The following is a 10201-nucleotide window of genomic DNA, read 5'->3' on the forward strand; positions in this document are numbered from 1 at the left end:
GTGTGGAGGAGGAGGGAGGGGTGCAGCAGGAGGGCCGGTGAGGAAAGTGGGCCGGGTTATGAGCAACCTTGCAGAGAGTCATTCCCAGGGTGGGTATAATTGCAGGGGGTTAAGAAAGGCATGTGGGCAGGCTGGCTTGCTTTAGATTTTCCTGTAATTAATCTATGTCATTTTGAATCCAGAGGAGGATTAATTTGGCTCCTCAGTGCTCCTTGGCAGTGATTCCCCTCGGGTGGGGGAACTGCCCCCTCATCCTCTAGGAAGTCATTCTGCTGTAAAAATGTAAAGAAAGAAGAAGTGGCCTCAGTACAAACTGAAAAGCAAAGCAAAGCAAAGCAAAAAAAAAAAAAAAAAAAAGTCACGCATAATTCCAGTATCCAAATGCAACTGATGTTAAAGTTTTGGTGACTCTTTTTTACATTGCTCTTTTTTCTTTTTCTTTTTATGTATACTTCCCCTATATGTAAACTCTCGATTTTGGGTGCTGATTTTCCATGTGACGTTTTCCATGTGACCCCCATATTCCTATGTCCCTTCATAGTCTCTGTAACCCTTCGTTTTCATGGTTGTGCTTTAGTGCCCACTCCTGTTGTTAGCACTTAGACCTTCCAGTTGCCCCTTGACCTCTGTACCCTTGAGAACTTGTTATTGCATTTCGTTGGGTCGTGGTTGTCTCTCAGGTGGACACTGGCAGGGACTTTATCTTCCTTCAGGTGCGCAGTGTGGCCGCATAGTAGGTGAGGAGGAAGGTTTGTTGTGTGAGGAACCCCCAACCCTTTACTTCTCGCCTCCCCTGATTCTCCTGTGCAGAACCTGGTGACTCAGTTTCCCCTAGACTGTCTAACACCACAGAGTCGTCGTTTCCCCCCAAAGGTTGTTTTCATCTTGTCTCCTCAAATGCCATCTCTTCACAGGCTTCCGGGCCAGGATTCCCTGAGGCGCGTGGTCAGAAGCAACTGTTCAGTGTATGTGAGGAGGTGTGGGGACGGGGCAGACAAGGAGTTGGCAGTTCAGTAGGAGTTTGGAGAAGTCAGGTAGGCTGTTGAGTGCAATGCCAGCCAAGAGCCCATTGGACACGGAGAGGCAGAGAAAAGAGCAACTGGGAGCACCTTGGAGGAGGCAGGCTTAGGGTGAGGATTGGAAGCAGGGAAAACTGTGGGCGGGTCTCTCCAGGTTTGGACTTTGGCTCACATATTGCCATTAAATGTATGCATATGTGTGTGTCCATGTGATATGTGTGCATATGTATATATCTATGTGTTGTGTGTACATGTGAGTATGTGTGTGTCTGGATATGTGTGTATGTGTGATGTGTGTGTGTGTGTGTGATGTGTCTGGATATGTGTGTATGTGTATGTGTGTATGTATGATGTGTGTGTTTGCGATGTATGTGTATGTGTATATGTGTGTGTATGTGTGTCTGTCTTCTCTCCTCCAAAGCCCTGCCCTCCATAGGGTTTAATATCTCTCCTCACACCCGACTCTTTCTCACAGAACCCGCCGCCCTTTCCTGGGAAGACAGGGATTGCGGACACTCTTCCCAAGCCCCAGGGTTGCTCTATGTGAGCCAAAGTCCAAACCTGGAGAGACCTGCCCAGTTTTCCCTGCTTCCCAGTCCTCTCTAAGCCCGCCTCCTCCAAGGTGCTCCCAGTTGCTCTTTTGTCAGCCAGCCCTCGGTGCCCACAGCAACTGCACCGTGTGAGGAACTAACTCACGGCATTCTCCGTGGCAGTGGATTCGCCCTGATTACGTCATTCTTCTGCTAAACATCTTTAGTGCCCCCACATTAGGATGAAACCCAGGTTTCTTAGTCCAAAGGGCCCTTTGTGGCTCAGGCTCTGCCCACGTCTGATGATTTCCCTACGGGAGCATTCTGCTCCAGACACCCCATACCCTCGCTGAGCCAGGTTGCATTCAATGCCTTCCTAGTTTTTCCTGCCCTTTTCCCCCGCATCTGTGAATGTCTTCTTTCCTTCATCTGTCTAACTTCGACTTCCTTTCAATACTCCACCCAACAACACCTCTAAGGAGCCGTCCCCAACACCCAGTCTGATGGAGAGAGCACCCCCCAGCACAGTGATCCTGTCTCCACTAGACTGAGGTCTCCTTGGAAGGGCAACCTTGTTCAATCATTGTCTTGCATCTCCAGCATCCAGCACAAGGCCTGGCACAGCCCACAGTGGATGCCGATAGGACGGAGGGATGAATGAATGCCTGCTTCTGGAATCCTCGGTGGCCTGATGTCAGGTATTTTAATCCAGGTGGGGAGGACGTTAAGTGCCTGTCCTATTTGAGGCTCCCTGACAAGACTGTTTGCTCCTGGAGGGCAGGAGTGGCCTTGCAGCTCTTGGTAAACCTGGAGCCTGTGACATACCAGGCACTGAGTCAATATTTATTGAAAGAAAAGGAAGGAAGGAAGAAAGGAAGGAAGGAAGGAAGGAAGGAAGGAAGGAAGGAAGGAAGGAAGGAAAAAAGGAAGGACAAAAGGAAGGAGATACAGCGTAGGAAATATAGTCAACAATATTGTAATAAATATGGATGGTACAGGTGGGTCCTGGAAGTATCAGGGGAAACACTGTGTAAAGTATATGATTGTCTGACCACTATGCTGTACACCTGAAACTAATACAAAATAATATTGGATGTAAACTGTGTTTGGAAAAGAAAATTTGAAGAAAGAAAGAAGTAGAGAAGGGAGGGAGGGAGAGGAAGGACAGATTTGTTTCAGGATTTGTCACACCGCTGGTTCAAGATTAGTCAGAATAAATGACTTTCCCACCTTCCCCAACTTCGGGTTTTCTGATCTAATTCTGGCAACTCCAAAATCTTATAGGGCCTGTTTGGTCCCCAAAGGGGGGAGATAATCGTGATTACGTAGTTTTAGAAGTTTTTACGTGGATGTCAGAAAAGGTTTCTGAATTATTGCTGTGATTTGATTATCCAGATGACTGTGATAGTAACATCTGACTTACTTATTCATGGTATTTAATTGCTCTCCATGATTAATCAGGACATTTCGTTCCTCATAATCCCCCGGGATTATAGAAGAGTTACATAAAGTGAGGTGTGCTTTGCCCTGGGCAAACCACAGCCCTCCTTATTTAATAGCTATGCATCACTTCTTTTCTTCTCTTTAGGAGAACAGTAGAGTTTGTGCTGGAATAGGTATTCGAATCCTGAGTTCTTTCCTTGTTAGTCTTGGAATTTGGAGCAAGTCACCTGACCTTAATGCAGAATATGTGGGGTGATGAGCACAATACAACTTACATACAGATGATGTATTATAGCATCCTATACCTGAGACCTATATAACCAATGCCACCCAATAAATTCAATAAAAAACAGGATATAAAATAATACCAACCTCACAATTATTGGGTCAATATAGGAGATAACTAAATTTCAACCCTGGAGTGGACATTTCTAATTGGGAGAAAAGATTAGGAAATGGAATCTGGAAATATAAAACACTCATGTGAGAATGAATAGGGGGGAGAAAAAAGAGTCCTCCCTATTGGCCCTCCCTTAAAAAATGATTTATTCACGTTTGAAGACTGTGGATAGAGGAGAAAACAATTATTTTACACATGTAAAATAATGGATGGTAATTTGCAAAGGGAATGAGTAAAATGTTATTAAAAAGTTACTTTTGAGCTTCAAAAGATCTTAATGGGTTTAATATTTTCATTCATTTGTTAATGTGGACAGATTGTCAAAGTAAAATTGTATTTATCATCTCTTCAAGCCATGAATAGTATATAAAGGTGATATTTTTATAAAATTGGATATATTTTCTAGAAATGTTTATAGCTATGCACTACTTTTTTTAAATCCTCACCCATGGATATGTTTTTGATGTGTTTTTTTTTTTTTTTTAATTGATTTTAGAGAGAGAGGGAGAGAGAGAGAGAGAAACATTGATGTGAGAGAGAAACATCAATTGGTTGCCTCCCTGTGACCCGACCGGGGATTGAACCTGCAACCTTTTGGTGTATGGGATGATGCTCAGCCAACTGAGCCACCTGGCCAGGGCCCAGTGCACCACTTTTAATGTGTATTAGAACGAACACCTTTTATCATTTATACTTTTTACTAGTAGCCCATGGCGCGATATCGTGTGCAGTAGGCCGCCCGCCACTTCCGCGGGAGATGGGGGAATTGCAGCGTGCGGGCCAGGAGCCCATGGGAGCCAGGAGGGAGCTGCGTCGCTTCTGTGGGAGGCGGGAGGGACCCACACTGCTTCCATGGGAGGCGGGCCCACCGTCTCCTCTCCCGGCCTGCGCTCAGCCGCAGAGGCTGCGGGCCGGCCCCCCTGTCCATGTCTGCTCCGGCTCTGGGGGGCCAGCCTGAGCCAGAGCATGGCAGGTCGCCAGCCCTCCCTGTCTCTGTATCAGTCTCTGCTCTGGGCCTCACCTGCGCACGCAGCCTCCTCCTTCCTGGTCATGACTCATTTTGGTGTCCTGGCCTAATTTGCATATTCTCTCTCTCTCTCTCTCTCTCTCTCTCTCTCTATATATATATATATATATATATATGGATATTATTGCTTAGAATGAGGTAAAAGGAATAATATTTCGGTAATATACCTTTTAACATAAATTTGGTGAAGAAAAAAAAGAGTTGAGTTGATCTAGAGAAAAGTGTTAAATAATAATATAGGTGGGGCATGGAATATGGGAAAAACTGAAGGAAGGAAGTGAATTATGGAGGTTTCCAAAACCCTCGATTACAACATGGGCCCTGCTGTTTCCCTTTGGAGGTTCCAAACACCCCCGTGGGAAATCGGACTGAGGTGCAGGAGTCCTACCCCATGCTCACCTGTCGGCAGGGCAAGGTTCAGAAGGCCCAGCTCTCTCCCTGCTGAGACGGTCGCTGGACCTGAGGGAGATCGCCTTTCAGGAGCTGACCAGGTGGCATCCTGGTGTTATCACTCACTAGCCATGGGCCCACACATCATGTTACCTAACCTTCTGAAACTATTTATGTGTAAAATGTATTTCCTTTGCCTGTGTTTTCTGGATGTTATAAGGATTAAACAAGGTCTATTATTTGGAAAAACTATTGAACAATAGTAGGAGTTTAATTAAATGTTGGTGAACTGAATATATTTAAATGAGAGTGTAGACATTGGGTAGTAGCTCAGAGTGGGGCTTCGTCATTGAGAAATAATTAAAATGGAAAGAGCTGAAAAAAACTAATGCATTTCTTTTTGATGTGTTAATTAAAATGAGAAACAAACAAACAAAAGTGGGCCTTCATCCAGGGGCACACAATTTACAAGGTTCAGAATTACAGTCAAAAGGATGAAGCTCTTATGGGAAAATGTCCAGTGTCCATGCGGGGTTGAGGGTGGAGAATTGACCAGAGGAATGTTTTAGGGCCATATTTTCTCCAGTGGGTTTGCCTTCCCTGTGGTTGATGTTGAATTAAGGGTCTGGCTAGCCTTGTCCCCTTTGTCCAATTCTCTTTTATGCTCTTCTCTGTGGCACTCATTCAATACTTAATACTTTTGTTACTAATGGTAGCAACTACTGTTTGTTGAGCACACACTGTGTGCCAAGCACTATGTTAATTGCTCTCCACCTGTTACTTCATTTAGCCTCATCACCGCCCAGCAGGAGTGGCTCAGTTGGTTGAACATCGTCCTGTATACTGAAAGGTTGCTGGTTCCATTCCTGTCAGGGCACATACCTAGGTTGCAGGTTCGATCCCTGGTTGGAGCACTTATGGAAGGCAACTGATTGGTGTTTCTCTCTTTCTGTCTCTGTCTCTGTCTCTGTCTCTGTCTCTGTCTCTATCTCTATCTCTATCTCTATCTCTATCTCTATCTCTATCTCTATGTCCCTCTTTCCCTTCCTCCTTCCCTCCCTTCCTCTCTCTAAGCATGTCCTTGGGTGAGGATTAAAAACATAAAATAAAACCCTGAGCACCTGTGGGACTAGTATTGCATTTTATAGATGAAAAAAGTGAGGTTTGAGGAGCATAAAGAACTTGTCCAAAGTGACATGCTCAGAAGTAAATGAGCCAGGGTTACAGCCAGGTCTGTCTGACTCCCATGTCCACGCTTATGAAACTCTGCTACCACACACACACACACACACACACACACACACACACACACTCCCCTGCCTTTGTGAAACGCATTCTAGCCCCGTGGGGACAAGGACTGGGCTTTATGTAAATGCTGGGCAGATCACTCCACACTATCTGACCTCAGCTTCCTCATCTGCACTGTGAGAGGTCTGGAATGGCTGATCTGCAAAGTTGCCCCTAGCTGTGGTAGGACTGTGGACTCCATGAGGGAAGAACTAGTGCTTCCAATATCCTAGAGCTCCTTGCACAAAAATGCTGGCAGCCTGACTGGCCCCTTGTTTGGTGGATCGTCTCGCATAGAGGCCACCGGCATTGGGTTGAGGGAGCATGTGGAGAGTTCAGCCCAAGGCAACTTTGGGTCCGAAGGTCACTTTGTTGGTTTGGTCCATCAGTCTTGGGGATCTTCCAGGTGGAGCTCTCTGAGGAACCCCGAAAATTAAGGACCCTAAGAAGCTGAAATTGAAGCTGGTGTATTAAGCTTCCATAATAGAATGGGAGAGACTGTTGGGCCTCCCGTCATCAGGGGAAGCCCAGGCTTTCGGACTCCCAGTTACCCTTGCTTTAGATTGATGGAAAGGAGGTTCCCCGCCACGCGTGGCATTACCTGGTCCAAGAACCCTCTTCCAGAGCTAGGTTCTGTGACCCCTACCTGAGCCCTTATAACATTCTGAGCTTATTATTTAGGGAAAAATAATGATTTTCATAATATATTTACAGTATGTGTTAGTGTAGGTTTTCCTCGCTGGACGAAGAACTCCTTGAGGGTAGAACCGAAACTTCTAGATCATCAAACCTCTAGTACTTAGTCCAGTGTCCGCCATGCAGTGGAGTCCTATAAGCGTGGGTCAAACAAACTGATGGGGGACATCATCACCAAGGTCCCAGGAGAATGTCATTTCACTGGGAGAGAAGCTTGCCCTGGTGAGGAGATATCCAGCCCTCCCTGGGAGCCCCTCGTGGCACCACTGCCATCATGATCATCACCACTCATGACCAGGCTACAGACGGGACATATACTAGTAGATGCCACACTTAACCCAAGCCTTTTTCAGCGCAGCGTCAGGTCTTGGAAACCTAATACAATCCAGAGGAAGGCACCAGGAAGACGGACGCGAGAGCAGGGTAACATGAACTGCTGCTCATGGTGCCTAATTCCCCAGTGAATCAAACGTGAGACAATAGAGGTGCTCCAGCCAAACCCTTGGCTGATGGAAATGGAATTAACCTGGTTCAAGTCCAAATTACTTGTTGTCTTTGCTGGCATGAGTCTCAGAAATGCCACCGAGTTCCAGAGATGCCGCGGCTGTTGTGTTGACTCTGCTTGGACAGGCCATGAGAGGCACAACGATTTGTTTTTCTTTAAAATAGATTGTTTTCTGATTCCTGGGCCTGGCAGAACAGGATGAGTGTCCCTCAGCAGGGCTCTGTGTCTGTGGGGGTGTTGGGCCAGGTGTGGCTGGTGAGGCCTTCTTCCACCACTGGAATGTGGCCTCACACTCCTACGGGGTGACCTCTCCACAGGGGTACCCTGACTATCCCCTTTTTACCCTTGAGGAAATGGAGGCAGAAAGAAGCCATGCAATGACTCGGGGTCTCAAGCCCTAAGTGACAGATCCTTTATACAGGGGTGGATGCTAAGTCAGTCCATGTATCCTCTTAGTACTCCAATCAGCACCTATAAAACAGTCAATAAATGCCAACATTATTCTGGAGCTATTGGTGATGATCAGGACCAGAGAATTGTGGTTACCTTTGCTCTTACCACCCTCAGATGGCGATGGAGCTCATGTCTGGGGCGCTCATTTTGCATCTGTTAACAAAATGGTAAGGAAACTGGCATTTCAAGCCTTGGTTGAACAATCTACCCCATTCTGTTCTATAGCCACAGACCTACATTCTTTTTTTTTTCCATTTTTTTTATTAAGGTATTATATATGTGTACATATCTTATTATTGCCCCCCCCACCCCACTCCCATACATGCCCTCACCCCCCAGTGTTTTACGTCCATTGGTTATGCTTATATGCATGCATAGAAGTCCTTCGGTTGATCTCTTATCTCCCCCACCTCTCCCTAACCTTCCCGCTGTAATTTGACAGTCTGTTTGATGCTTTACTGCCTCTGTATCTATCTTTTTGTTCATCAGTTTATAATGTTCTTTATTATCCACAAATGAGTGAGATCATGTGGTATTTTTCTTTCATTGACTGGCTTATTTCGCTTAGCATAATGTTTTCCAGTTCCATCCAGGTTTCTGCAAATGGTAAGAATTCCTTCTTTTTTATGACAGCATAGTATTCCATTGTGTAGATGTACCATAGTTTTCTGATCCAGTCATCTGCTCAGACCTACATTCTTAAACTTCTAGGAGACCTAAGTTGTCATAATTAGCAACCCGGTGTTTGTGCACAGGTAACACAAATGCAAATATAGTTAAATGCAAATATGGATGCATAGAAATTCCCACTTGTGCTGGAGCAGGAGCAGGTGCTGGGTGCTCAGGAAAGAGACCACTGGGGGGCCCTGTACCTGAGACTTGAAGGCAAGAGGTCTTGGGTTGAGCTGTTGGCGTGTTGGAGGCGGACTGAAGAGGAATTTCCTTCTGACCCAGCAAAGTCCACAGGGGCCAAGGGAAATGGCACTCCACCCCTCACTGAACATTTACTCTGGGATGGAAGCTGGAGAGAGACATGAGGAAGGCACCCCCCCCCCCCCCACCCAGAGCCCCCATTGTTGCACAGAGGATGGACATTAGAACAATGATTGCACTACAGGTTGACACACAAGGACATACAAAGTGTGGTGGGGTCCTTATAGAGTTCGAGTCCAGAATATGTCAGAGGGACTGTGAGCGTGGGGGAGGAATTCGAGGCAGAGGGAAGAGCAGGCACGAAGGCCTGGGTGTGACACAGCAGGGCACCTACAGGCCACTGCAGGATCCCGCAGGACAGCTCTTACGGAGGGCACAGGCCTGGGTGGAGGGCAAGGCAAGCCGTATCACGGAGGAGGCAGAAAGCCATATTTAGGAGTTTTGACTTTTATCTTAAAGGATACAAGCAGCCACCAAGGACTTTTAGAAAAGAAAGAAGCATGATTCTATCTTAAACTTGCAAACCAAGCTGTTTCTTCCAATACTGGCATCCTGGCGAAAAGCTGAGCTGCCTTGAGGTGGCAGTGGGCTTGGCGGAGAGAGAGAGAGCACAGTGGGGCTGGGGACCAGGCAGGGGCTGGTGGGGGGCCCAGGAAGTGATGAGCGGGTTTGACTGGCGACCTTGGCCTGCCTGACCACGTCCTGTGGAACAAACAAACCAATCCTTGAATACCTTTGTCCTGACGAGCACACAGAGCTGCTTCGTTTAATCTTTAAACTAACTTGTGATTTTGGCATTGCTTCTCCCATCGTGCAGCTGAGTAAATGAAGGCGCAGGGCGGCTGAGGAGGTGCCTCCAGCCGGGCAGGCGTGCGTGCTTGCTCCTGTGGAGCCCGGAGGGGTCCAGGCCCCGCTCCGTCCTTGAGGGCCAGGGGAAGGGAGTGGAGCTTATGACAGCTGCCGAACGCACGTTCTCATACCCACTCGGCGTCTGCTGAGGAGGAGGGTGTGGGGAGGCCCAGAAAGCCTGTGTTTCCAGGAGGCTCCCTGTCCCCCAGGGCGGAGGCAGCAGGGTGAACCCCCAGGTTGGCAGGGAGATGAGGGGCCCGTGGCTTTCATCACAAGGGAGAGCCTAGATCAGCACAAATCCATCTCCCCTTCTGGAAAAACCGCTCCCAGGACATGCCTGACTATCAGCCACTCGCAGCAGTTGGGCAACCTGGCCCCCCACGGGCTGCCTTTCTTCTGCAGTTTCCATGATGAGAAAGAAGGGATTTCTTAACCGCTCAGCTGTAGGAATCAAGGGGTGGAGGGGACTATGGTGAAATGGGCACAGCCCCGCCCCGCCCTGCAGGGCTGCCTGCCATAGCAGGACCCTGGGTCTCGGGAACTCTGTAGGCAGCCACACCTCTGGGTTAGGAGAGTGGGATGCTTTCTACGTAAATTCTTTGGCTCTTCCGATACCTTAACTTACCCCATACAGTGCGCCGGCTACCTTGACAAGGGTTTTACAACCAG

This window comes from Eptesicus fuscus, chromosome 22 (assembly GCF_027574615.1).
Source record: "Eptesicus fuscus isolate TK198812 chromosome 22, DD_ASM_mEF_20220401, whole genome shotgun sequence".
NCBI lineage: Eukaryota > Metazoa > Chordata > Mammalia > Chiroptera > Vespertilionidae > Eptesicus > Eptesicus fuscus.